At 37.3% G+C, this 27,864-nt stretch overlaps 1 long non-coding RNA gene across 1 annotated transcript in view; it reads left to right on the forward strand.

Moving 5' to 3' along the window:
* Positions 1–27,029, forward strand: part of LOC143693805 (uncharacterized) — a 92,134-nt gene extending 65,105 nt beyond the window's left edge. Inside the window, exon 6 of the long non-coding RNA XR_013181762.1 lies at positions 26,702–27,029. This is a non-coding gene — a long non-coding RNA (uncharacterized LOC143693805). The remainder of the gene's footprint in view (positions 1–26,701) is intronic.
* The last annotated feature ends 835 nt before the right edge of the window (positions 27,030–27,864 follow it).

Here is a 27,864-nt window from a genome sequence, read left to right on the forward strand (position 1 = left end):
GTGGTTTCTGCTCCTCACCTGCAATGTGGTTATGGGTCCAAGGGGGGGAACACAAGCAGCAGCCACCCATTCACAGCTCTTTTGCTAAACAGTTGACTGGAGGATAGAAGATGTGGGATGGAGGAGGAGGTGAGATTCCCTGAGATATTTCAGTTCCCAGCATTCATGGCTTGATCACTACACACAGTGTATTCATCTCCTCCTTCAGTTAACCTGCGTGAATGGCGGTGTTTTCTGTCTTCTTTCTAAATGAAAACTCCACTCCTCCCATCTGAAAATTCCTTGTTACAAGACTTAAGGCAAAGCCTTGAAGGACTGTTAAAGCTGAGCTGCTCTTCAGGCCACAAGAGGCATCTCAAAGTTAAGGCTGATGCAAATAAACAAGGTAGGGAAAGAATGCTGCTTTTGGCTTGTGCCTATTCTGTCAAAGGCATCATCATACACTGAGGCTGTCAAATTTGCTCTTTTTTTGACTCTTTTAGTCAATAGTTTAGACTAAAAACAAGTCTGTTTCAGTTGTCTAAAATAAATAAATAAGGAAGTTGGAGCATAACACGAAGTATGCAGTGCATGCAACTAACCAAACCTCAGTATTACAGACTGCTTAAATCCAATGAACTTCAAAGAGAATAAGAAAACATTGCCATTTTTATTCTTTTTATTTTGGGTAAGCAGGTGGGAGGTTAAATATTCTATTTCTCTGGTAGTTTGGGGAGAAAAAAGGGAAGATTCTCATTTTTTGATTCAATAATTCATGAGAGGGGTATGCAAAGAAACAATACCTCTTTCCCATTTATTGTATGAGGAGGCCCAGACAGAGAATGATGCTGTGACTTTACTGTTTATTGTGCCACCTCTGGCTACAGAGGTTGATATAGAAAAAGCAAATGTCTCTTTTAAAACTTGGGCCTGGGAAGCATTTGCAATCTAAAAGAGCTGCTGTTACCATGCTGGGAAGCCCTAGGGCTTCCAAACTCTAGCATTATTGTTTGCATTTGATTTTTGGTAGTGGTGACCTAGTTAGGCCAGGAAGCCCTGAATTTAATCTACAAGGAGAAGCTTTCCTGCTGGCTTTTCCCCATGGGATGAGCATGGGCAGTTCCTGGCATCAGTGTGTCCTGTTTTCTGCTGACTTTCATCAAGCCAGAGGACAGGGCTTCTGTCAGGATTTTCTCTGTTCTCCTAAGATGGAGGAGCTCTCAAAACAACCCTGTGTCACATGAAGGTTTGCTCGTTATTCTGTCAGCTGGGGGAAAACACCCAAGTTCAAAGCAGGAACTGCTGGTCAGCCTCTGCATTTGGGGCTTGGCATAATTATAACGGTTTTCAGTATTCTTCTTCATTTCAGGCAGTTTCCTAAAAAGACAAAGGAAAACAATCCAGAAAAAATAGCAGAGAAAGATAGCCTCTATGTGTTATTTTATAATACACTATCTATTAAGTATCATACTAAAAATGCTTTATTCAGAAGACAAATAAATGGAACAAATGCTGAAAACAAAAAGGGTCTGAATGCAGCTAAGGTAAAAAAAATGGCATGGTCTCCCAGAGTTTCATTACACAGTCCTCCATAAATAAGCTATTAATTAGCAAACAGGTTAGGGTGAAACCCTTATTTGTTGGTTTGTTTGTTTGTTTGTTTTTTCTTTAGAATGTAGTCCTAAACATAGTTTATTCATTAATTTTATTGAATTATATTCACTTCAAGTCTCAATGACCTGGCAAGGCATGATGGAAAATCTTTCAATTAAAAAACAAGAAGGTTGCTCAGCCAAAAACATTATTTTTCCTGAAATGTGAGTTTGAAATATTCTTTATAGATTCTTACATTTTTAAAATTTTATTTTTTAGTAGGAGTTTATGAACTTCTTTGAATGAAAACAAAGAAAGAAAACAGGAAAACCAAATAATACTAGATGTTTTTCCTAATGATTTCTCCCTAGAGTGGTGTGCTTTTTGTAGAAAGCAGCACATTTTCTGCTCAGGAAAAAGGAATATTTTCTGCTCTTGCATCAGTACAGTGTTCCTTTGCAGCTGTTCCTGTTTCCCTGTGGGGAATGCAATAAGCTGCAATTAAATGCAGGTGCTTGGATGTAGGAGAGCCCTTGCTCTGTTTAACAATCTGAGGCAACAAACATAAGAACCAGAGAGACAGGGATCTACCTTCTGTTTAATGGGGTGTGAACACTTTCTCATGGCACCAAGATAAGTGCCTACCTTTTGTTAGAAGTACATTTCTGGTTTTCCCTTGGTGAAAAGACAAAGGTCTTCCTCTTGTATATTAGTTCACTGCTAGGAGAGAAAAACTAAACAAGACCATATGCTGTGAGAGGAAAACAGCAGTTGCTAGGCAGAGGAAAATCTCCTGCTTATGTAGTGTAACACCACTCATTTGTGTTTCCTGTAAGGTGGGGAAGGAGGGAGAAATATCCTCCCTCATGGTTTTTTGGGGTTTTTTTTTTTTTTGCTCCATGTGACATAGTTGAGGGGGGCAATATGCAGGTATCTCTTACACTAGAATGGAGGTCGATTTATCTTTGTGTTGGGGAGATAACTGAAACAAAATATGGCCAGGAGCAGGGAGCGACTCACTGTGGGGTTCTGGGCTGTGAGCAGAGACTTCTGTAAGAGCTGGGAGTCCCAGCACCCCAGAGAAGTGAGAGCTGCTGCTGGAGTGAGGTGGGTGAGGGCAGCTACGCTGACAACTGGACAGAGATGAATTTGTCCTCCAAACTCCCACAGACAGATGTTCCAGTGAAGCCTCAGAGCATCTTGCCCTGACCAAATACTTGGTTGTGTTCCTACAGTGTAGCCCCCAGCCCACCTTTTATCCACTGCTGCTGGACTTCACTAATAGTATGACAGAGGTGAAAAATGTCATTTTAGGCTGGAACCTTTGTGATCTGCTAATTTAATTTCTCAGCCCAAATACTGTAGGTTTGCCCATGACCACAAGATGCGCATCCCTGCACTGCCATCCCTCTCAATTCCTCTTACCATGGCTGGGGCCAAGCCAAAACACATCATCTGCTTCAGTATCACTGATGGTCTAGACTTCTGTCAAGCTTAGTTGTAATACATCAGCATTTGTGGGGAAGCTTGGGTCAGCTTATTTGCCTCTTTTTATATAATGATTATATATTGTATTTGCTGGGAATTCCTCAATGAAGGCAGGAATGATGAATCTGACTCCATGCTCTCAGAAGGCTAATTTATTAATTTATAGTACTTTTTTATATTAAAGAATACTATACTAACTATACTAAAGAATACAGCAAGAATACTTACTGAATGCTGAAAAGCTAATAATGAAAACTCGAGACTCTCTCTAGAGTCTCGACACAGCTTGGCCCTGATTGGCCAAAGAGTGAAAACAACTCACAGAACAAATCCAATGAAACAATCACCTGTGGGTAAACAATCCCCAAACACATTCCACATGTGAGCACAACAGAGGAGAAGCAAATGAGATAATTATTGTTTTCTTTTTTCTCTGAGGCTTCTCAGCTTCCCAGGAGAAAAATCCTGGGCAAAGGGATGTTTCCAGGGAATGTGAATGCCACAATTATATAAGTTTTGATTGTTTAAGAACATATGCTTGTGGAAAAGCAGAATGTCCATATCCAGCTGCCTTCTGCCTGGAGGCTCATTCCTCACCAAGAGCTGGGAATGTACCCTTCTTGGTAAAATGGTGCTGTGAAGCTTGTAAAGCACTGTGGAAGCCAAGATCATGTTTGCATGCAGCTGAAAGATTGCCTGTAACAAGACATCCTGATGCAATTTTACAGGATAGAATTGCTAAGTAGGAGACGAGCTATGCCTCAGTTTCAAAGGCAATTCCTTCCAGTCACTTGTGAGATTTACAGAGCAGATTTACTATAGATCTTCAAGCAAGCGTTGAAGCAGAATTTTATTTCCTGAAAAAACAAAACTGAGAATGCAGCCCTTAAGGTCTTTCAGGCTTAGTATTTTTTATCCTTGGAAGGTTTTGGGGATGCTTTCAGCCTTTGGAAAATATATGGTGGTAATATTTTACTGTGGATGAGATTGTAAGTAATGTCTGTTGGCTCAAAATCAAATGTACAGGCATTAGATGTTCAGCTGATGGTTGGTGGGTTATGGGCTTGGTGCCATTTGGGGTTCAGTTGCCTAAATAGATAGAGGGATTTGAGTATTCAAGATATCACTGCAGATCTGACAGATGAAACAAGACACACATTTTGGAGAAGCAGGTGAAGGCAGTTGGGATGCTATTTTACAGTTAAAATTATGATAAGCACCTATGCTGCACTGAATCCTACATTCTCATTTTAAGATTCTTTATTTTATATGGAGCCAAAGATCATATCTGTTGCACCAAGCACCTTCACCTAAATATTAGGTGAAGGCAGCATGCCAATGAATTACAGTAAAATAAATTTGTGAGGAGTTTTTGTCCTGTTTTTAAGTCACATGTTTTGTTAAAATTCATTAAACTCCATTGTTTCAAACTAGTTGGGAGAATTTCCCCTGGACAATGTAAGGCATTTCCATATTGAAATTATTAATTGTAGGGGTTTTGGTAGCTGAAATAAATTTTAGGTGTTCAAAGATTTATAGCATTATCCTTATTAATCTTATAATATCCTTATTTTTCAAACATAAAATAATGGATATTACGAATTTGTGTTCTGGAAGTATCCTTACTGATGCTGGCTGGTTCAGTTAACTATTTGCTTTATGAAGTGAATTCAGACTCCAAATATATTTTCATCCCATCACAATTTGTGTCAAAACTTAGCTCACATAATCTATATTTGAATCACAATGGGATGATTTTGGGGGTGGTCCTGTGCAGGGTCAGGAGCTGGACTTTATGATCCTTGTGGGTCCCTTCCAGGTCAGGATATTCTATGATTGTAGATTTTTCTTTTGTCTGGAAGTTTTATATTGTAGCAAAGATTTCTTTCTGCGTGATGCCTCTATCATCACAAAACTGAATTTTATAGGTAACATGAAAAAGTAGGAAGAGTTGTTTCTGCTACTAAGGTAATATAGATTTACAGGAGCATTTGCAAGAATAGCCAGGTTCTACATAAAATTTAGCAAATTTCATTTTGTTTTACAGAGTAATAATGTCATTTCCTCTGTCAGGATTTAGCAGCAGCTCAGATATAGCAAGAAATAAATTATGCTTCTAGGCATGGACTCTGGGCTTCACAGTGAACAGGCTCTTCGAAGGGTCAATGAATCCTTCTGCATAGTTTTCCTCATTAGGAGGAAAATTAAAATCTACCTTCGAAAATAATGAATGTAGGAGATGGAAAGGCAGATGTGTACCTTGGGAAGATGGGGACAAGGAAGCAACTGGAACAGCTTCACCTGTGCCAGGTAAGTTGGATCCTCTGCAGACTGCTCAGAGGTGGGTAGTGCTTTGAGTATCTGTTCTGAGAAGGATAAGAGGGATTTCCTCTCCTCCAATACACATCTGGCCAGAATTTGCTCTCTTGCACTCAGCCATACTGGCCAAGAGAAGGCAGAGAAGGGGTGTCAGGCACTTTTGAATCCTGGGACTTCAGGAGGAGTAAATCTCACAATGCACTCTACATATTCTTTCTGAGAAAGGCATTTGTGTACCTGTGAAAGTCGGCAGCTGTAATAGCTAAACATCTTTTTGTTCTTTTACAGGAGGTTTTCTCCTCAGGCTATGTGTATGGGAGTGTTTTTTAACAAGCTAATTAAACAGCAGTATTTTCCTCTAATGGAGATTATCTAATTGGCTACCTATTTAATGGCCTACTTTGATATTTAAACTAATTCATACCCATAACCATACATACAGTGGAAATAAGGGCTGCTCATAATGAGAGACTTCGGAGAGGGATAGGGAAACATGAATTGCTAGGTGCCTTTTTCTCCTCTTTGTTCTGTTGCCTATGACTTCGAGTAATACATGAAATGTGAGAATAAAAATAGAACACAGTATTAGTTTGGCAATTTCAAAGTAAATAAAAATAAATTCTTTATTTGTATATACCAGCACACTTATGCTTTAGTATTGAATGTGTCAGGAGTTTTTTTGTTGGTTCACTTACTCCCCACATACCACATCACCTCTCCCCACAGCCCCACTCACCCCCTCAGCTAAAATAAGGAGGATTAAAACATGACTACAGCTGGAAAAGCTCAATTTTTTTTTCATAGTACTTTTGAGTTAAAACACATTTACAATATTCAAACCGAGTATTTCAAAAAAGTGAATACCAAGACATAATGAAACAGTTTTTCATGTAGGTCTCAAGTATGAAAAATTGATTGACTCCATGCCCCTAGCCTTCAGAGGTCATAGTTATAAGCCAAGATAACATAACTCTTGAACAAGACTCTGGCAGAAAGTTGAAGAGACAAGAATGGCTGAATTAAATCTAAAGGTTATGTTCAGGGTTACGAGGCATTCATTGAGTGTTATCACCTTTATCATTAATGTTTCCAGGAGGAGGTCAGAGGGGACCTGTGGCCAGGAATTAAGGAACTCTCTCTTTTTGAGCACTGTGGGAAAAGGTCTGCAATGGCCTCCTTCCCTTCAGATGCACATTTAATAATGAGCACTGGGGGATGAGCCTCAAACTGCCAGGCTCTTCTCCTGCTTCTCATCAGGCAAAGTTGATTTTGCTTAATTTCAGCTGCAGGCATTTGCTTATTTTTGTGGTAGGAGCAGGATGAAGAGGATTAAAGCCAGGTCATCAACAAAAAGGCTATTTCTGGGGCCTGCAGACAGTTGTTTGGATGGTGGAGCAGCCCAACAGCTGCAGATGGAGATTAAGTAGCAATTGCTGTGCCAAAAAGAAGAGGAAAGGCTGAAAACACTTGTGGCAATGATGACTTAGGAAGAATTGTACTCAGTACCAAGTGCTTTCAGGCAAAAATTGGGAATTTACTTTTTCATGCACAAAATTACACAAAAGATTTTTCCTGCACAGCATCTCAATACCTCCCACATCACAGCATCTGCTCACTTGGACATCACTGAGGTTAAGATTTTGCCCTAACTTTTTACTGAAGCTTAAATTCTTTATTCTGCTGCTCACAGTAGTTCTGGAATATCTACTGTGAATCTCTGATGAGTAACAAACAAGCACATAAAAGGTCTCCAGTTGATGTTGTTAATTTTTTTTGTTTGCTGAGGTTTATTTATTTTTCCTTAAAACCTCTGTGCATTCCTGGTTATTCTTTTTTTTTTTTTAATATGAAAGTTGATTTAAAAATACCATGTGAAAAAAAATTTCTTTTTTCCATCCCCTTTCAGTCAAAATTTTCCACAAGTCCCATATCACACCCAGTGTGTCAGATATATAGAAAGGAAAAAGAATAGTGTGATTACTTTAAAAGTGCAGATAAAATCGTACAAGAAGTACTTCTGCAATCAATATACTGATTTACCTGGTGAATAAGGATGTATTTTCCAAAGCTCTAAAAGGCATTGTCAGAGAAAAAAGCCATAGAGAAACATACAGCCCTTGTTTGTAGGTTGCATCTAGAATGGGGATGCTCTTGTACATCTTTTGAGTTTGGCCATTAACTTCGTATCTTACAGAAAATGCTGAAAAGACAATATAAAAATGATAGAAACTGAAATTCTCAGAACCACTCCAGGATGAATTTTCAATTTTAAATTACGTCTTAAAACAGGCCAAATTCTTCCCAAGGGTATCTCCACTGAAATACACTGATTTATGCCATAGATAAATGTGACTGCAGGTATCTAACCCCTGATAGGGAATCAGTAGATATACTTTCAAAATCTTGCTGCATAATGTACTGCTTTTGCCTTTAGGTTGGTGATTAAAGCCTCAGTTCCTTTTCCCCTGCCTGATTCTGGACTGCTGTGAGATTTCCTTTTCAGTGCTATAATTAGCTAAGGAGACATATTTGGAAAGAGTGTGTTCTAATTACACACAATCAGATGAAGAGATCATGCAAGATCAGTGTTAGAACTTTGCAAGCTGAGCTTGTGCTTCTTGCCCCTGTTACAGAAGGGGTTTTTAATGGACTTTTGAAAAATTGTACCCCAGTACTGCAGGTGGCTTCATGTCAGTCAGTCCCAGCTAGATTCTGAATTCAGAGAATTCAGAAAAATAAGCAGAACCTAGAAAAAGTGAAGCCTGCAGCTGCAACCTTGGCCAGTTTTTCTACTTTGAGCCCTGTGGAAAAGTGCTAGAAAACAACTTGTCTTGCCATTGGTTGGGTCCTGGCAGAGCTCTCCCCACTGAAATACAAAAGAAAAAGTCTCTTCATGGGATTCCTGGTGGTGATTACTTACTTTTGCAATTCTTCACTTTATCCTCCTTTCCTATCTTTCCTCCTTGCTCACTTCCTTGATAGTAAATAAATGTGAATTATCCTGTTGGTTACCAACATTTGACCACACTTGTGTCTCAATCTCACTCTGGGTATACTGAAACTCTCCCCCAGCCCAGTGTCTGGCTTAGGATGTGTCCCTGGACTGGGACAATCCCCTGTTCTCTTCTGGTGACTGAGACAGAGCTTTGTTCAGTCTGGTAGCTTTTGGCAAAATGATTGATTGCTGAGAGCTTGCTGAGAAATGCACATATGGGAGGATAGAAAGCAATGAAAATCCAAAGGATAAAATTGTGTTAGGGCGTTTGTTTCCCATCATGAGGTAGTAGATGTTGAACAACAAGAAGCTGCTGTCATGGTACTGCAGAAAGAAAGACTTCAAAACATTTGTGCAAAATCAGAAACCGTTGTGCTTTTTTCTCTTGCTAAATAAAAAGAATATGCCAGTTTCCAGGCCATGTTGAGTTGTATCCTTTCCAAAGGGGTTCTTTACTAGAAAAACAAAATGGAATAATCTTTGCTGTAATATGAGATATTAAGAGCTGTTCCTGAAATGGCAGAGGTTAATTGTGGTGCTTATTATAACCCAGTTTTGTTTTGTTACTCTGTAGCACTCTAGCTGGCTTCTGTTCTTAATCCTTTGGAGTTTTGAGGTAACAAATCATACAGCCCTGCAGACCAGGGAGCATGCAATGGAAATACAGAGATCCATTTACACATGGAACACTGGAACAAAGAAATACCTAATTAGGTACCTCACATTTATAGTCTTGTAGTCCTTTATGCAGCTTCCAAAAGCGCAACATGAGCTTTATAGAATGAGATCAATAAAGAAGTGACATGAGAGGATCATTTGAGATATGTAAGGTGAGCTGTTGAAGCTTGCTCTAGGCCATTGGATATGTTAGCTGATGATGGATTGCAATCCAGGTGGAGATGCTTCATTAGAAATTCTGTCTTCAAACCCCAAACACAGGGCACAAACAGCAGCCTGAAGGGTTAACTTTGCCCAGTTGCCTTCAGCTGGTTGAAGCTTGTGCTTCTTCATAACAATTGCATCATTTATGATCTCCAGTTGGTGTGAGGAATTTCTTCAGGCACAGGAATATATTGCCTTACCATCTTTAGTTCTAATGAGTTTGTTACTCATTGAGAAGTGGCAGTGCAGCAGTTGACTGAGTTCTCTGCTTTCTAAGAGGCACGATTTCATTATCTCAGTGCTATGGGCAGGGTGCATGTCACTGTTTTAAGCTGTTTTGATTCACAAGGACTTTTTTTACCATGACATTAATGATACTCTGTAAAAGGGAAATACATCACCTGCCACCTCACAAGACTGTATTTGTTTCTCCCGCAGTTACACTGAATTAATAACTCAGTCAATCAGTCTGAAAAAGAAACCCAAGTCTGTCTTCCTTTGTCACATCCAAATAATTCATATCTAAAACTATAATTTTTTTTTATTAGTGAATAAAAGATCTTGCTCTTTCTCTGAGTATAATCCCAATATTACTGCTCCCATCATTCCCATGAGTTACTCAGGATTACACCTAATTTTATTTTGTTATTTCTCCTGACCAACAGAGTTTACATGTCCATTCAGTTTTTCTCCCACAAAATTGTTACTGCCAACAAATTGCTACTTCTGAGGCTCATCCTTGTGGGAATACTTGAACAGCTTTCAGTCCAATGCAAATTACTGTTATTTTTTTTAGTCGATGCTTTACACAGTTTGCAATTCTTGTACTAGAACCTGTCTTTTACACCTGAAATCATCTTTTGTTCTGTAGGACAATATTGGACATAGAGTAGTTTATTTGAGCTTAGATTAAAATTATTTAAGTTTAGTAAATTGATCTTGTTTATGAAAACCATTATTACATTACTCTGGAACAATCTATTTTCAATGACCTTCAACACAAACTTACCAAACTTACATTAACTTTTATGTCTGCCTTTTACAGACATGTTTTGAGCTGTAATATTTTGCTCAACTGGGATAAAACTAACGTTCTTAAATTTTCTTGGTTATTGTTCTTTTTTCCTTTCATTCTTAAAGCAAAGTACAAGATCTACACTTTTCCTGTTGTTTTATGCGATAGTTTCCCTGCTGTTTTATTACATAGTTCTCCTCTCAATATAGTTTCCTTTAAGAACTCCCTGTTCCTTCTTTGATCAACTTTAATTCGGGCATTTTTTTCTTGTCTCAGGATATAGCTTCACTATCAGGTATTTCACCTGGCCACTTCACCTTTGATCATCAGCAATGTCCTTGCCTCTGTGTTAATCACAGAAAAGCAATTAGTTGGTTTTGGGATCATACCTGGCCTTATCTTTATTCTGTCATTCTTAGTGAATGCCTTATGTTTGGATCATTTTTAAGTTTACTTATTAGGCTTCTCAAAAACTTCAGTACCTTTGTAGGGAAAGTTCTGACACGTAAGCAATTCCTACCCTGCTTCACAGAGGAGTAAGTAGAAGAACTCTTCAGCATTTCTCTTTTACTTTTGCCAAATTATGCTGCCTGTAGAGGAACTGAGGTGTGACAGAGGGGCAAGGAACAGCAGTGGGACCACCTGAAATAGAGACCTACACTCATCACTGCACTTGCTAGATGCTGTTTACTGACACTAAATTAGGTGCTCTAAGGAAAATAAGCCTGTTGTGAAATTTACATATAGCAAGAAATCATTAAAGTAATAGCAAAATATCGGAGAAAATCTTGTCATGGATGAAAACTCTCCACCAGGGAAACATTAAAAAATAATGTTTAAAGTCATCAGTAATAGACTTAAAATTTAAACAACTAGTTGGCAAGTAAAAAAGTTATGTAGAATTTATGCAGATCCCAATATCCTAAAGGACCCTCTCTCAAATATATGACAGAAAGGAAGAGCTTTTCAGTCTCTGTGAGGGTCAAAAAATGAAGATAATTTTTGAGGGTCATGTAAGATAATGAATTCTAATATTGAAGTTGTAGAATTAATTATTTGGAGACTATATTCCAGGGGTAGTCCGTCTTATTAATTCTACCAGTTTTCCTTTTTCTGTGTTTTAGATAATTTACCTCTTCCCTGAAATGTAATGTAAATCCCTAAGAAGAGGAATACTTTTTTCACACCTTGGCAGCTGCAATAAAATTATTGGTGTAATGAAACTAACCCAGTGTAGCAATCACTCCATGATAAAGTAAATGAGGTGACATCATTAGCATGAAAACCTCTGTCCCTCAGTACACAAACTACAGGACACTTTCATACCAGCCACTGCAAGAGGATGTTTTGCACTTGTGTCCTTTTTTTCATTGGCTGACTTTGGAGTGATCTTTATTCGATTTCTTTTGGTGTTCAGTAAGAAAAAGCAAAACTACAGCTACAAAGAGTAGGAATGGCATTAAATAGCCTTAGGCATGCCAACCCATACTAAGTATATGCAAATTGAAAACCAATGTAATAACTGGAAAATTTATAAAGAGAAAAGAACTTGTGTGTTCTTATTGCATTCCCCTGTTTCTTAACTAGCCAGCAAGAGCAGGCTGAACTTTATCCCAAACTGATGCAATTTTATAAATCCTTCTGCCTGCTCAAACTCTTTTGGCTCCCTTAATGCTAGACAGATACATTTTTAAGTCCCCCGTCTCCTTACCAGACTGGGAGCCCCGATGGCTTTAAAGGTGTAATATCATCTTCTGGTTGACAGAACCTGATCTGATCCCAGATGTCCCACGACTCTCACTTCTCTGCTATTAAGTTCACAGAGATGCTACCACCACTGTACTTGCTTTCCCTATAAATACAGCCAGCTGTCTGTCAGTCTCAAATCCTAGAGCATTTTCTCTCTTTTTAGTATCTGCTGCATACTAGAGAATTTGTTTTCCAGAAAGCTGCCAACAGTTCCAGTTCTGAGAGAGATGGAAAATGCAAATAACAGCAGTGTAAATATATTATACAAACATAACTTGCTCTTTTTTTGGTTGCTGCTTGCTGTCTCCTGGAAAGGAACAAAATTTGAAACATGTAGAATAAAACAGCTACAATTAGATATTTTTAAGATAATAATAAAACTAAGTTTAAAAAAGTTTTAGTTTTGTTTAGACACTTTTAAAAACATTTGGTATGTAAATTTCTAGAAACTGTAAGAAATCTGGGAATTGTAAAGTAAGAGTGTTTTCAATTGTAAAGAGCATTTTACCAAGAATATATTAGTATTGTCTCTCCAACCCCATCTGAAAAAAAAAAATCCAGATACTGTGTCTTAAAACAATATTATCTGCATTCCAAGAACTTTGATAAATGCTGCAGAAGTTATTTATACAGGAACTGACAGTGCAGGTTTCAGCAAATTGGGTTCAATAGTACCAACTGCTACAGTGCTTTAATTTGCCTTGAAAGAACTGTTTTTCAGCAACAATTTCTAAAGGGTTTTTTTAACCTCCTCCCTATACAGTGTTTACTTTCTTTTCCCTCTTCTCCTTATCTCCTATCTCCCAAAACTGAGTCATATCTTGTCTGCAGCAATGATGGAGCTCTTTTAATTAAGGAAATGGACCTGAATAAACACACTGAGCTTGGCAAAGGCCTGGGGAGTTGTTTCCCATGCAGCCATGCCCACTTGGTGTGTGTTTGCATGCATGTGAGTGATTTGGCTGGAACAGAGCAGCAGCTTCAAGCACAGGCCACTCTGGCTAACCAGCCTTGGAATGGGGTAGATTTTTTCTCCAAATTTGGGAAAAAAATTAGAAGCTAAATCTTCCTTTCCCCTTGCCAATGTGTCTCTTGTTATTTTGAAATAGGAGAGCCCGTGGATATCTTGTCAGGTCTTATATATTTCCACTAAATAGCTATCCACGGACTTCTGATTGCTAATTAAATTTTCAGGCATCTATCATTTATCTCATGTTTTGAGGTCTTCATTGCCCTTTCACTTGGCATCACAGCCAGACACCTGGGAAAAGATAAGATATAGAATTGGTTCATATTGAAAAGCTAGCTGTGTTGCTGATGTGATCTTATCACACAGTATTGACTGAGCACTTAGAAAGTAAAATTGCTGGCAGCTTCTGCACAGTTAACATACTTTTATATAGAAACTTACTGCTGGGCTGCAATACCCAAGCTATATTTTGAAAAGGTGCTCCAGAAAACTGTAGAGCAACATTTTACCCAAGCAAATGAGTCCTTTGGCCTCAGTGATGTTGACTGACAGTTTTGCTCTTGACAACTCATGAAGAAATTGCTGTACTATAATGAAATGGGCATATATATATATATATATATATTTTTTTTTTGCACTGAAGTTTGAGTTCCTGTGTTGGGATAGTGTTCAGACAGTACTCAGCCTTGCAGCACTAAAAATAGGACATATGATATATAATAAGCTAGTTTCTTGTAAGAAAATAGTGTTACATTTTTTGCTCTTAAAAACCTCTTGAAGATGTTTTATATCTTTTGTACTGCAACATTTTCAGCATATGGCAAAATTATTACTCTGCAGTAAAGAACAAAACTAAACTGTTGTCAGTAACTCGTGCATTGTTTTGGTAGATGTCCAGTTTTCCATCTTCTGCCTAAAGTAAACATCATTATACTTCAACCCACCTTTCAAAACCAGTATTAATAAATCAGGCCCCATATTTAGAGTTGATTATACCCTTCCTTCAAAGCAGAGGGCAGATAAAATCGTAGGCCTCAAAGCATTAGTGAGTGCAATTATGAATGCTGAAGCATCATCCCAAATGTTTTTACGTGTACATCAAGCAGGGCCAATTGGCCCTCACTAGGCTAAATCTGCACTCCACAGCAACAACATATTTTTAAATACTCTGTTATGGTGGTGCCTTGTGATTTGTTTGGGGTGGGGTGTGCTGGGGGAGAGGCAGGATTTTTTTCTGCCCCCTTGTCAAGCTGAAGGCTGACAAGAAGCGAGGTCTCCATTGGCAATATGGAAAGCTGTGGAGAATGCACATGCCGGCACGAAATATCAAAAGGCTGCATGCTGTTCTCTGATCTTGACTTCACAAGACAGCTGGGAAAGCACTTTTTTCACTTTAGTTTTACTCAGTCAGAAAGTATTTGCCAGTGTGGCAGCACAGTACAGGAAAAGGACCTTATTAATTCAGGCATCTAGTTTAAAGAGAGGTAGACTCTAATATGTATGTGAAATAATGACCACTCGCACTGCTCCCGAAGTGTTACCCTTGAGCAACAGAAATTAAAATTCATCAATGTGGAAGAAAGTGTGTCACAATGGAAATCAGATATCTGAACGTGGTGGGATAGTGAGGCCAGTTTGGAAAAGACTTCTATTTCATTATTTCTCTGCCTTCATAATTCTCTTACATCTTTTATGAGGGCTCATAAATGAATTCAGGAATAGATTTTGAGACAGACTGTCATCCTCCCTCCATCTCAATCTTGCAAACCACAGGCTGTCTGAGAGTTGGACTGCTTTTTACTTGAGGAGGTAGAAATTGATAAGATTTAGATCAACCAGAAGAATAAGGAGAGTATCTGGAGGGGGAACACCCAAATTCTCAAAGGGCCACTTACTGCCAGCATGAATCCAAGAAATTTTTTTATGCTCAGAGCAGGCTGGTAATGTACTGTATTTCCATAGTGCTTGAATAAGTAGGAAAGGAACTGATTGCACAATTTTTACTTCTCTGTTTGCTTAAAACAGAACATTTTCAAATAAATTGTTCGCTGAACCATCTATTTGTATACATCTGTGGGTGCATAACTGTATTTCAGCTTCAGGAAGCACCAGAGGGGGTAAATAATGTATTCTGTAGCCAAGCTGGCAAATTTTAAGCATCCCTTTAGCTATATTATGGCTTGGCTTGTACATCTGCAGTCAGGACTGTGAAGCAACAGCTGTGCAGCTGCTTCTTTTTCTTAACAGCTACGGAAATTCTGTGCCGGGTGGAATGGGTGGCTGATCTCTTGACTCCACTGAAATAGGTAAGATAAAGAAATTCCTCTAACTGTTGTGTTTTGCTGCTTGGATCCTGCTCTCTGTCTTCCTGCATTAAAAATTTGTACTTTTTGCCTCACTGGCAGCTAAAGGTGAGAGCAGGTGAGAAGCAGCAGTGTTGTGCCATGGGGCAGAGCAGCTCCCGTGGTTATCGTGCTGCCGGGGTCAGGGCCAGCCTGTGCCACTGGAGTGGGGTCAGGGAATGTCATAACCTGCTCCCTGAACTTCTGGGGGTGCCTGGGAGTCCACACTAGCACCAGGGGTCAAGCTGGGCTCAAAACTCCAGAAAGGCTCTCATCCTGAAGGAATTGCTGTGTAAGCAGCAGATTGTGGCATTCACGTTCGCTGAAAAAATCCCTTTGCCCAGGATGTTTCTCCTGGGAAGCTGAGAGGCCTCAGAGAGAAAGGAAAACAATTCTTATCTCATTTACTTCTCCTCTGTTTTGCTTATGTGGAATGTGTTTGGAGATTGTTTACCCATTGTAATTGTTGTTTCATTGGTTTCAGGTGTAATTGTTGTTTCATTGGTTTCAGGTGTAATTGTTGTTTCATTGGTTTCAGATGATTGTTTCATTGGTTTCAGGTGTGAGTTATTTCAGCTCATTGGCCAATCAGTGCCAGGCTGTGTTGAGACTCTGGAGAGAGTCATGAGTTTTCATTATTAGCTTTTTAGCATTCAGTAAGTATCCTTTCTGTATTCTTTAGTATAGTATAGTATTCTTTAATACATGATTGTATATAAAGTAATAAATTAGCCTTCTGAGAACATGGAGTCACATGCATCATTCCTGCTTCATAGCGGCATTGCCTGCAAATACAATAGCAGATCACATTGCACTGTGCCTTGTATGCATCTGGAGAAAAACACCACCTGAAAAATACCACCTGAGGAATGTCACCATTAACATCACTGGCTGTTCCTACAGAATCAAATATGAGGTTGATAAAATCTTTACATCTTTGTTCTTGAATTATTTTGTTTACAGCATCACAGTTAGAAGTCCCAATATTCAGTTTTCCTTGAAAGGAAGATATCTCTGTACCAAACTTCTATTATGTACTGGTTTGGTTAAGAATTGATATTTCAGCTTTCAAATAGGGAAGGAAATAGATATGATCCCTGGTGGTTCATTGAAGGCTCTGCCTACTTGGGAAATTTTTTACTGTGCAAGAGTTTTGATTTAAAAAAGACAAAGAATAATGCTTCAGGTGTTTATTTTGATGCTAATTATCTGGTTCTGACATGGGCTAGCTATTCATTTCAGGGCATTTCTCTGGCCAGAGCTACCTTAATGAATCTCTCCTCTGGTTTTGGTGGTCTCTAGCAGCTGTCAGCAAGGAAAGGGTGCATCTTCCTTGCTCTGGCTGGGAGGCATGCATGTGAGTCTGCATTCTCTGGTGTATTAAACAGTCTTTCCTGGGAGTGTTGAAATGTGTTGTCTATAGCTGGTAGAATTCCTATCGATAATTTCCCTAAAAAATTAATTAGATTTTATCTTGTGCTCCACAACCATTCAGCAGGCTGCTGCTGAAAGCTCCACTGATGATGCAGAAGTCAGTATTTCTTATTCCTGCGCTAAGCAGAGATAGGAGGGAGCAGCAGAATCACACATATGCATAACCAGGGCAGATAAGAAGTAATATTCTGTTCCAACAAGCCACCTTCATATCGATGATGAACGGTGTAACAAGAGCTCTGTCCCTCTCTGCTCCCAAGGTTTGTGAGGGGAAAAAAACATCACTGATTCTTATCTGCAGTTTAAAGAAATGTGCATTCTGGAGAGGGACATGATAACCATGATAATTTTATGTTATGGTGTCAGTTTAGTCCTTCTGCGTTGTACCTGCTTTTTAGTTATATTAAAAAAAAAAGTTGTCTTCAGTGCTTTATATTTATCCTCTGCTTCTGCATAATGTTGGGACTGTTAGAAAAGTTCAGTGCTTGCATTCTTACAGCAGGTCAGAGATTTTAGCACACTTCTTACATTTTTCATTTGGGATTGGGTTTGTTTGTAGGTTTTGAGGTTTTTTTATTCACCTTTGCATTCCTAGGGAGGAATGAAGGTGAAAAATGGCAGGTGAAAAATACTTCCTTGTGCATTCATTTAAACCTTTAACCATGCCTCAATTTTGCATCTGTTTCAGTGATGACTGCTAGGATTTCTACTTTTCCAGGTTCAGATAAAGATACTTTTGTCAACATCAGTCACATAGACAACTTTGATTTTGTTTATTTTAAATAAGCATAATTTTCTTTATGGATACAGTTTTTTGGAGGGAGGTTTGGAAATACTGTTGGCTTTAACATTTGAAACACCTGTTCTTTTTTATGCCTAACTTTATACATGTATATATTTAAAGTTCTTTATTTGAATGGTAAAGGTGCCACTATAAGTATCTAAAATGAAATAAATATGAAATTTAAAATCCACTAAATATTAGTTATAGAAATATTTCTCTATTTTTAAAATTTCTCTTAAAGCATGACAAACATCTTTTAAACACAATGGCTGCTTTTTTGTTTTTCGATAGGGATTTTGGTAGGTTTATTTGGGTTTTTTTTGGTTTTGTTTTGTTTTTGGGGGATTTGTTAATTTTATGAATTGGTTAGAAATCAAGAGTACATAATTACATAAACACATAAAGAAATTAGAAGTACATAATTGTGTGTGGACATACATACTCTGCTTCTTAACCATTGTAACAATCTTGAGGAATGTTAGGGTAACAGTTGAGAGCTTGCAGAGGAGCAAGAGGGATATTGTGGTTTGGTAGAACAAATATGGGGGGATTTTCTTATTTTCCTACAAGATTTAGATCTGTGAGTTGGAAATTAACATATTTTCATAGATTACACCATGTCATTATTTGTGTAGATTTTAGCAGTCATACAAGACACTGATTGTTTCATCAATATCTTTCATATTTCTCTAAGATACATAAGTAAATTATGGGAAGAAAAAGGATTTTAGGTCTCTTGGGAAAACATGACATAATATCTTGTTTTTGCATTAAAAAGAAAAGTTACAATTTCTGTGCACTTAAAAGGATTTTGATGCATAGATGAATGACACAGATGTAATTGAATAACCACATCACCCTTGGATTCCTCAAGCAGCTTGCAGTTTGCTTAAAAGTCAACTCAATGTCATTTGCATTTTTCACAAGATCTTTGGCATCTTTGAATGGACACAAGCACACAAAAGGGGTGGGGCTTTGGGCGTTTTCTTGGTTGTTTTTTTCTTTAAGAGTTAGCTCTTTAAATGAGATGTTCTTCTCTTAATTATGCACTATTCTGCCCAGTGATATAAGCTTAGTATATTTTTAAACTTATTAAAGTTCTAGGTAATTATTCTGAAAAAAGTAGATGAAACCACATAAAAAGTATAAAGGTAATATGACCAAATGGTGAGAATTTTGTGAGTAATGAGTCTATCTCTGAGGTGAGTTTGCTTTTACATGGAGGCATTTTAGTGCAAAACATTACTTTTATTAATGTTGGGCTATACTTAAACCACAACTCAGCTATACCTATATAGGCACATTCTCACTATTTTCACATATCTATAAAACTTGATGTTCTCATCTTGCTAAAATAGGTGGCAAACTTGTACTTTTTTTTTTCCAATGGAGGAAACATCTCCCCACAAATCTGTAACATTTCAAGCCAGAACACACAAACTGACAGAAATAACTGAGTGGAATAGACAGTGTAGGGCATGTTCACCATGTGCCATGGAAATAATGGCACTTAATACTCTGAGTGTTTAAAGAAATCTCTTAATAGGAAAGCATTTAAATGTATCCCCAAATTTGTTATGTGTTTTCCCCACTTACTTCCTGCTGTAGTCCAAGTCAGAACACAAATTGAGAAGTGCCCCATCGAGTGAGTTATCTCTTGCTATTCTTTATCTTTCAGAAGCAAAATCCTTATCAGGGAGAAGATCTTTAGAAGGCAGCCATAGACCATTAGCTCTAGATTTATGTATATCCTTCAACTTCACCCCATGCAGGCTTTGTCGTTAATGACATTCTAGATATGCATCTCTCAGTTCTGTGCTTTAATTAATGATCATTTTTGCCATTATCAAATTTGTTCTTTGTGAGTTTATGTGAGGTCTTTGCCACCTATCATCAGTCAAATGCTCTGTGTATCTTTTTACTCACGCTTGCATGCTGACAGTATTTAATGCAAGCCTTAATAACTTCCTACCTTGTCTAAATAACCAATAGACCATCACATTTGAGTCTGCCTTAACACAAGGTTTTGTAGACACAGCTCTCATCTGGAATAAAAGGCCCCCGTATGTCACTCATCAAAACAGGGGAAAATGCTTACCATCTATTAAACTGATCAGCTGTTACATCAGAATTGCTGTTTAGGACCATTTTGTGCTGAAGATAGCAAGATTTGTGATGAAAGTACACAAAAGTCCCTGTATGTTTGATTTATTTTTGTACTTTTTCAATTTTCTACCTACCCCTTTCAACCTGACTTGCTGACACTCTTCTGGTCATAGTCACTGCTCTCAAAACATTTTGAAACCTGAAATGAGACAGAATACATACCAGTTAATTCTCTATCTTCTCTTCCCTTGGCAATGTACTTTTGGTAAAAAAAAAAAAAGTAAATGACTCTGTTACTTGTTTGTTTTTGAAAACAACTTGTCAGTTTATTTTTGTGTCTGTGTGACTGAGAAGGGAAAAGGAATATTTTATTTGTTCTGTAACAAATTTTTCCTTTTATTGACATTGGAATTAAGTGTAGAAAGAGTGCAACAATAATGAAGAAAATACTTAGAAAATTGATTTTACGTGGAACAATTTCTCAAGGAAATATATGAACGCTTTAATTACAAAGCGAAAATATTTTCACAAAAGTTAAAGTGAAAGCTTCCTGAAATAAAGCATCTACTCACCACATGCTGAAAGAGAGAGGAGCTCAAAATTGTAGTGAGGGAAGGATAGTTTGCACTCTGAAGGAGGATGAAGATAGACTTACCTACTTTATTTAGGTAGATGAAAGCTTTTATTTACTGAAGGAAATGTCATGAGCATGAGCTGAAGTAAATATCATGAGCATGAGCTCAAGGTCTGAACACCTGTCCTGTCAGGTAACAGAACTTAAAACTGCAATCAAAAAAATGAGCATATTTAGCAATGAAATAGAACCAAAGCATTGCAAACATCTACGAAACATTAGAGCAATGACAAATGTGTTATTATATACCTTTAGAATGGGATTAATCTTGCACATAAATGGACCATATGGTGCAAAGTGAGAAGTACATGGGTGTCCTTTTGCATATGGAAATTAGATACATGTATGTAGACACACATAATAGCCAAAATATGTTGATATATAAATATATGCTGATGTATCAAAGTAATGTATTTCATTAAAAGCATATTTTGAATAAGAATATTCTCACAGGAAAAGAAAGTAATAAATTCTGTTTCTGTTACTTGGATAGAAAGCATTATATGGTAAAATCTGCTGCTAAAATAAGCTTGTTAATGAACATGTGTATCAATTATGTAACTTCTGCACTCATTACAGTTTTGAAGATTTAGCCTTCAAAACAAAATGTGTTTGATTTTATGCACGTTAATAACCTTCCAAGTGACAGGTAAGCATGAATGTAAATGAAATTGAACATTTTTTCTTAACATATATTTTTAGATCAAAAGCTACCAGAGATGATAAACATTTGCTCATCAAATGTAGCTTGGATGTCTCTGCAGTTTACACCAGCAGAGAAATGAAACTGCTCTTGCGAGGAGCTAAAGGACACCACAGCAGGTCCTTTGGGGTTTGGATGATGGATCTGTCTCTTTGAAAAGGTTTCAAGTTCTTAGGCAGCACATGAAGCTGGGTTTGTATCTCTCAGTAGACAGATCTTGGTTAATCCATTACAATCACTAAACAGCTCTCTCCACTGTATATAAGTCAGATTAAAAAGAATAACAGAAAACTTTTTAGTGCAATTTCTTCTGCAGCTTAATGGCATAAGGAGGGTTTTTTTCTGTGTGTACTGGTCCTGAACAATTGCTTAACAATTTTCTTTCCATCCCAGTCCTACAGGCAGGACTGGAAAAAAGTGTATTTCTGTTTCTTGTACCTCTGTAATGAGGAAATGTGTTGTTCCCAAGGCAATAATCTGCTTTGTTTTGTTTTATTGTTTTGGATAATCAAATATCTGTGAAAGACATTGAATAAAGTCATTTGTGATCAGTCTTCCAGTCATAGAAAAGCACAGGGAAAGGTTTTTCTACTGAGCTTGATCTAGAAAATTCAATTTAGTGCCTGTTCCTTTGTTGCTAGTGTTATCATCATGTACATTGCTTTGCACAGGGCCAGAAAAAAACAGGGTTTGATATCCAGTTAGTGTTACCTGGGTGAGTGAATCATTTGTAAAAGTTGGCTCAGTTCACAACAGAGGAAAGGCCTGTAGCTTATTTCTCTCACCACAAGGCAACTGAAGCTTAAGGGCTGCTTTTGGTATTTGAGGGAAAGAAACAAATTATAATAATATTATCATTGTGACCTCTGAACCCAAGTCCTACCCTGTAATGATAGGGTTAAAAAAAAATTATTCACAAAAGGGTATTGGGGTTTGAAGCTGCAAATAGTGCCATCTTTGCTGTTAATGACCAGCATAGGAATTATTTCCTTGTAATATCCAGAAGCTGCTAAAACCCAAATCCATTGAGATTCACAATTATCATTAATGGAGTAGAATATTTTCAGGACGGTGGAAAATAGCCGGGCTTTAATAAAATATTAATGGGCAGAAACCATGGATTAAATATTCATCTTTGTGCCTTTGGAGGTTATATTCTATGGCTCCCCTACAGCCCATCAGTAAATAATGATCTAGTGGCAAAACCTTCTGGGACACAGTATAGCTTAGTACAGAATTGCTGTGTAAAGTTAAATCATAGCATTTACATATTTTCCATTTTGTAGAGTAATTACATTGTTTACATGGGGAAAAAAAAAGTCAAGTCAGTACTGATAGTCAACTAAATTGCATCAGTAGAGGTAAATTACCAAAGTTGAGCTGGAGGCATTTTCAGCATGTGATTCCATCAATACAAATGAGATCTCTCTGTACAGCTCCTTGGCACTCTCGATGCTTGTCTTGTGGAACATTGCTGGCCAGCATCTCTATCAAAGGGAGCTCTGCAATTTAAAGTAGGAGAAGAAAGAGAAAGAGGCTTCCATGTGTGTCTTGTCCTCTAATCATAACAGAATCACTTTAGTATTGCTAAATTGAGAAGGGGGAGCTGAATTTCCCCTGAGAATAAAGATGCAGTAATTTCTCTGTCCTGCAGACCTGAAGGAAAGTGTGGTGTTGAGATTGGTTAGTAATGTGAAGTCAGGGCTTTGATAGCCCCATTTCTTTATTAAAAATTGTCTTGATTTAAAATTGGTCTTTTCTTTAATAAGAAAACATTCATAATGACATTGCAGCATCTCATGAGAGTTGCACTGGAGCCAAAGACATTGAAAAATGTGGAGAACATGGATAACTAGCCATTTACATATGAATTTTAACACAAAGCGTGGCCTTGGGGAAAATGTAGGCAGCTGGACCACAACTCACAACTTACTTTTCATCTGATTACTACCTACCTATTGTATTAAAAAAAAAAAATAAACAACAACAAAAACCAAAGTGAACACTGCACCATGATATTTCTTGGTGTCAAAGATTATATCTCGGTGTCTTGGTGTCTTTGGTGTCAAAGATTGATTCATTTGTGTTTAAAAGTCAAAGAGCATAGTGACATGGATGACTTTAGAAATTAAAGCAGTTTGTTATTCAGCCACAAACTATAAAACATGTGAAGTTATTTAATTTGAAGTGTAATTAAATTTCTGTCTTCTCCAATTCTTTTTCATGGATAATATTGATTGTAACTGGTTGCTGATGTGATGTGGAATATGGAAGATTCCAGTTCCTCAAAACTAAAGGTGCTGTATCTTTCCAAACCATAACAGCTCATGAAAGCCAAGTCCTCACAAAGGCTTAAGGCATACACATGGTTTCCAGCAGGATTCTGGAACACTTGAGAAAAGAAAAGTGGGCAGATAGGAAAAAAAAATGCTTTTCTCCTTTGACTTGCAAACATACTAAATCACTATTTCATTTTCTTGCATGAATTTCAATAGCATGTAAATTGTAAATGACAAGTATCTGAGAGAGATCTGAATGGATGGATGTCTGCTGTTTGTTTTGTTTGTATTCTGGCTTGGGATTTTATGAGAGTGGAGAAATCTTTTTGTTTGAAAATTGTAAGTCTCAAGAGGCTTAACAGAGTTGGAGCTTTATTATGCTAAATGGCTGCTTCTGTATTACTGTGCTTTGCTTAATGATATTCAGGAAATATTCTTCTTTCCTAGGAAATTCATTGAACATTCTCTTATGGGGTTTAGCTTATTTAACAAGTTAAGTAAGGATCTCCCTTACTTGTGTACATTAAACAAAAAAATCCATATAAGGAGACAACCAACAGATTTTGCATTTTAAGATTTACTGGACATGACTGGCACCCACTTTGTGTTCAGCTATTTTGTCTTTTCATAGCCAGATGTTTTCCTGGCTGGAGGCTGGTGCTGAGTGCTGTGTAATGCTGAGATTTTTAGGTTCTGCTCTGTCTTATGTAATAGAGACACATCCTTGTCACACAGGTCCTTCTAACAAGTCCTGATAGCTCTGAGATGGTTCTGTGCTAAACCTGGATGCTGCCATGGGTAGTGCATTATGAAAGCATCCAGACCTCTGGATGACTGAGACAGGTTCTTTCTTAATGGATGGTTGATGGTGATGGCAACTATAGTAATTAGAGAAATTTTGCATATGAGTGAAGAATCTGAAAAGTGGGAGATGTATATACATCTTCACATCTTATTTATGCAGTAAGAATTTCTTTTTCTTATGGGAATAAGCAGGTGCTGAGGCTTTACAGGCTGTATTGTAAGTCTGAATAATAAAAATGTGACTGTAAAGATATTTTTATTTCTGGGTAGTAAATAATATCTCTGCCTTATGAACTGCATCCATACACATTATATGAGGAATTGCAGTCACAGTATTCTCACTACTCACAAGGAAGTATACACAACAAATGGTTTTATTGATTTTCAAAATACCTGAACTAAGTATGAAATGAGTATAAACAAAATGTCTATATAAATATGGATAGATCTATGCATGCCACTTGATTGATTAAGTTCTACACCTGTGCATGTGGAGGAAACAAACACTAAAGCCATAGCTCTACAGAACTGATGCAAATGTGGAACAGAATTTATTCAACTGGTCAGACCGTGAGACTGTGGGAGCAACAGGAGGTTAATGAAGTTGCAATACTAACTTATGCACAGTTCAATACCATCTGACTCAGTTAATGGAGGAAATGTGTGCTATAATTCATACCCAAAGGTAAAAGTACCACTAGCAGATGTGCCTGGTACTTTTGTTTCTGCATTGTCACTGTAAAATGCTTGTACAAAATCTTTGCAATGGTTTCATTTCTTTCCAGGTAACTGCCCTGGTTTTAGCTGGCTGCTGGTTTTGCTCTTATTACACCATGAAGTTACACTCAGGCAAATGAGTTGTTCAGTTAAATAACTGTGAAACAGAAATACTTTGAGTTTTCAACTGCTTCTTTTCTTTATACCTTTATTTGTGCCCCCGGATGTATGTATTATCATAACTTCACAGGACAGCAGATTAGACTTTGACTTCTCAGAAAACTGTATCTTTACTGCTTACACACCTTTATGTTTGTTTCTAAACCTCTTGATAAAAATGCAGTTGTGGTTACTTTGCCTGGTGTTGAGAAGATCATCCTTGAAGAACTTGCTAGCCAGGTTTTAGGAAGTGGCAATATTGTGTTATAGTTGCTGTTGACCAAGAGTTGTATAAACAAATGTGTAGCAAGAAAATTGTGAAGAGACTTTTATTTTTCTCTCAATAAAACACTAATCAGCATCTGGAAAATCAATTTGTTTGATGGATTTTGAATGATTTGCTCCAAAATGTAACATCATATGGGCTGAAATATTTGTTGGTTGTTTTTCATCGCCATTTATCAATCCTTCTATCAGTTGAATTTTTACAAGCCTAAAGTTTTGTGTAGGTGGAGAAGTCCACTGACCTCAAGAATCCAATAAAGTGTCAATTCACCTGTTGTGAAAATTTTTTGAAGCAATTGGAATTGTTTGGTATCGGACAAAACCATGTTCACCATATTTTTAAATGATATTGGATAAATAGTCTACCAAGTTCCCAGACAAAGCAAAATAATCCATCCACATAATATGTATATTTTATTTATTTATTTATTTATTTATTTGGGAATTGGCATTGCATTTTCACTTTGTTCTTTCATTGAGTGAAGGAGTGCCAACATACCCAATATCTGAAATATGTGTATTTCCTGACTTTTTTTTCCCATTGTACACCATTTTAATGCTAAGTATGTGAGGACTTTAAGTGTTCAGCTTTTAAATGGATGTAATTTTCATTTGCTACCCAGCAGAATAACCTTATCTACAGCTTTATCGCTGCTAGTTTCAGTCCAATTAATCTGCATCAGTATTGCCATCCTTCACATCATCCTCTGGAAAACTTAAAAGGAAAATAGCTTAATTAGGAACAGCAATGGCATTTCACTTTCAGAGAGCTGGAATGTTCAACACACTGCCTTGAAACAGCATTCTCCCTTTAGAATAATTTACATGTCAGATGCTGAATAAATATGCATTCAATGGAAGGGATTTGTGTAAGCAATGTACAGAGAGTGAGGTTTTCTTGTGCTCAGGAATTAAAAAAATTTCATTTGAAACTATTAATATTCTTCTACAGTTAACACAAGCAAGTCAACATCTGGTGGCATGAACTGTAGGAGTGATAGAAATTTTGAAATATTATGAAATTTGACTAGATGCTTATACCCTCCTATTTCCATTTTTGTACCTCATATTGTCTTCCCACTTCTATCAATAACTGTTACTTGGCTTTTTAATTGGAAGATGAAACATTTCATGGTGATCTATGTGATTGTGAATACTTTCCTTATTTGGCATTTAGCAATTCAAAGATGGAAAAGACAATGTGTTTTGTAATGCTTAAGGAACGTAGAAGTTGTTTACAATAGGGAATGCATATTGCAATTAATTCCATTAGCAAAGAACAAATAAAAATTTTCTCAGAAGCAGGTTTATGCAGAGATATTAGGTGAGTGTTCTGAAGGATAATATGTAAATGGCAAGTGATTAGTGAGCTTGACATTATATTTTATAAAACTGAGTATTCTGCTCTAAAACTAATCCAAAAGAACAATAGAGGTTAACCAAAAAGTCTGTTTTCTTCTACAGATTTGTCCAAATGACTGTCAAGAACTCTTCTGACCAGAAAATGACTCTCAAGTTCCTGATAATCTGATTTGCTAAACTCTGGAAACCTTTTATCAAAAGTGAAAATATTGTGACCAGTCTCCTCCAATAGTCTCTGTATTCCCAGTAGTATTTTCTGTATCATATGTATGTGTTTAAAAATACACTGTTAATGCAAATCAGTTCTGTGGAAGGTGTTCTGTAACTTGTAAATCTGTATGATCTAAATTATTTCAGCTGCTGGGTCGATGATGATTTTGGAGCTTCACATCAAGGAGTCTGTTAGCCCCATCATTTCTCCTTTACAGAGAGGAGCCCCATCACCTCTCCAAACATGACCAGCTGAGAATGAAGCCTGTTTACTCCTTTTGTCCCAAAGCTGTTTGAATTGATAATTGGTCTAATAATATGAGTTATGAAACATCCAGTCTGAAAAAAGGAATCACATAGATAATGTTCTTTTCCTGTGTAGTACTTTAGTTACATATTTTGAGGAGGAAATAAAATTTCTCATGTCAACCTGGCCTAGTGAAATACATCCCTGCCCATGGCAGGGCATGGGAAATAGAGGAACTTTAAGGTCCCTTCCAACCCAAGCCATTCTGTGATCTTATTATTCAACATAGATGGATAAGAAGAGAAGTTTTCAGGGCATTTTGTTTTCCAAGAGGAGAAGAAATTAATTGTGATAATTACTGATGTGTCTTGGCTGGTTACAGGTGTCAGAGAAGGAATGCAGTGGTCAAAGAGAAACACACCAGGAACCGGTCTCAGCTTGGTAGAGATTCAAACAATAACTGGTACAAGCAGTGTGATAGAAAACACCATTTTCTTTTGTTACCACTTGCGACTTCTGAAGCATTTTCTTTGTTGAACAACACCCATTATCTGAGATTACTCCTGCTACTTTCAGCACTTTTATGCTGCAAACTGCACAGCAAGTAAAGGTCAAATATAATTAGCTGGGGAAAGTTGTTGTTTGTTTTCATCCTCACCAGAGCTTTTTTAAACTTGTAATTATGAACAGAGAACAGGTAATGTGACAGAATGTACCACAATGAAAATTTGATACATAGTGGAAACAGTATTTTACTCTGTAGTAGCAAATTTAGTTTCTTATACTCTGTCAAAGTTTCATTCATAAC

This window comes from Agelaius phoeniceus, chromosome 4 (assembly GCF_051311805.1).
Source record: "Agelaius phoeniceus isolate bAgePho1 chromosome 4, bAgePho1.hap1, whole genome shotgun sequence".
In the NCBI taxonomy this organism is placed as follows: Eukaryota; Metazoa; Chordata; class Aves; order Passeriformes; family Icteridae; genus Agelaius; species Agelaius phoeniceus.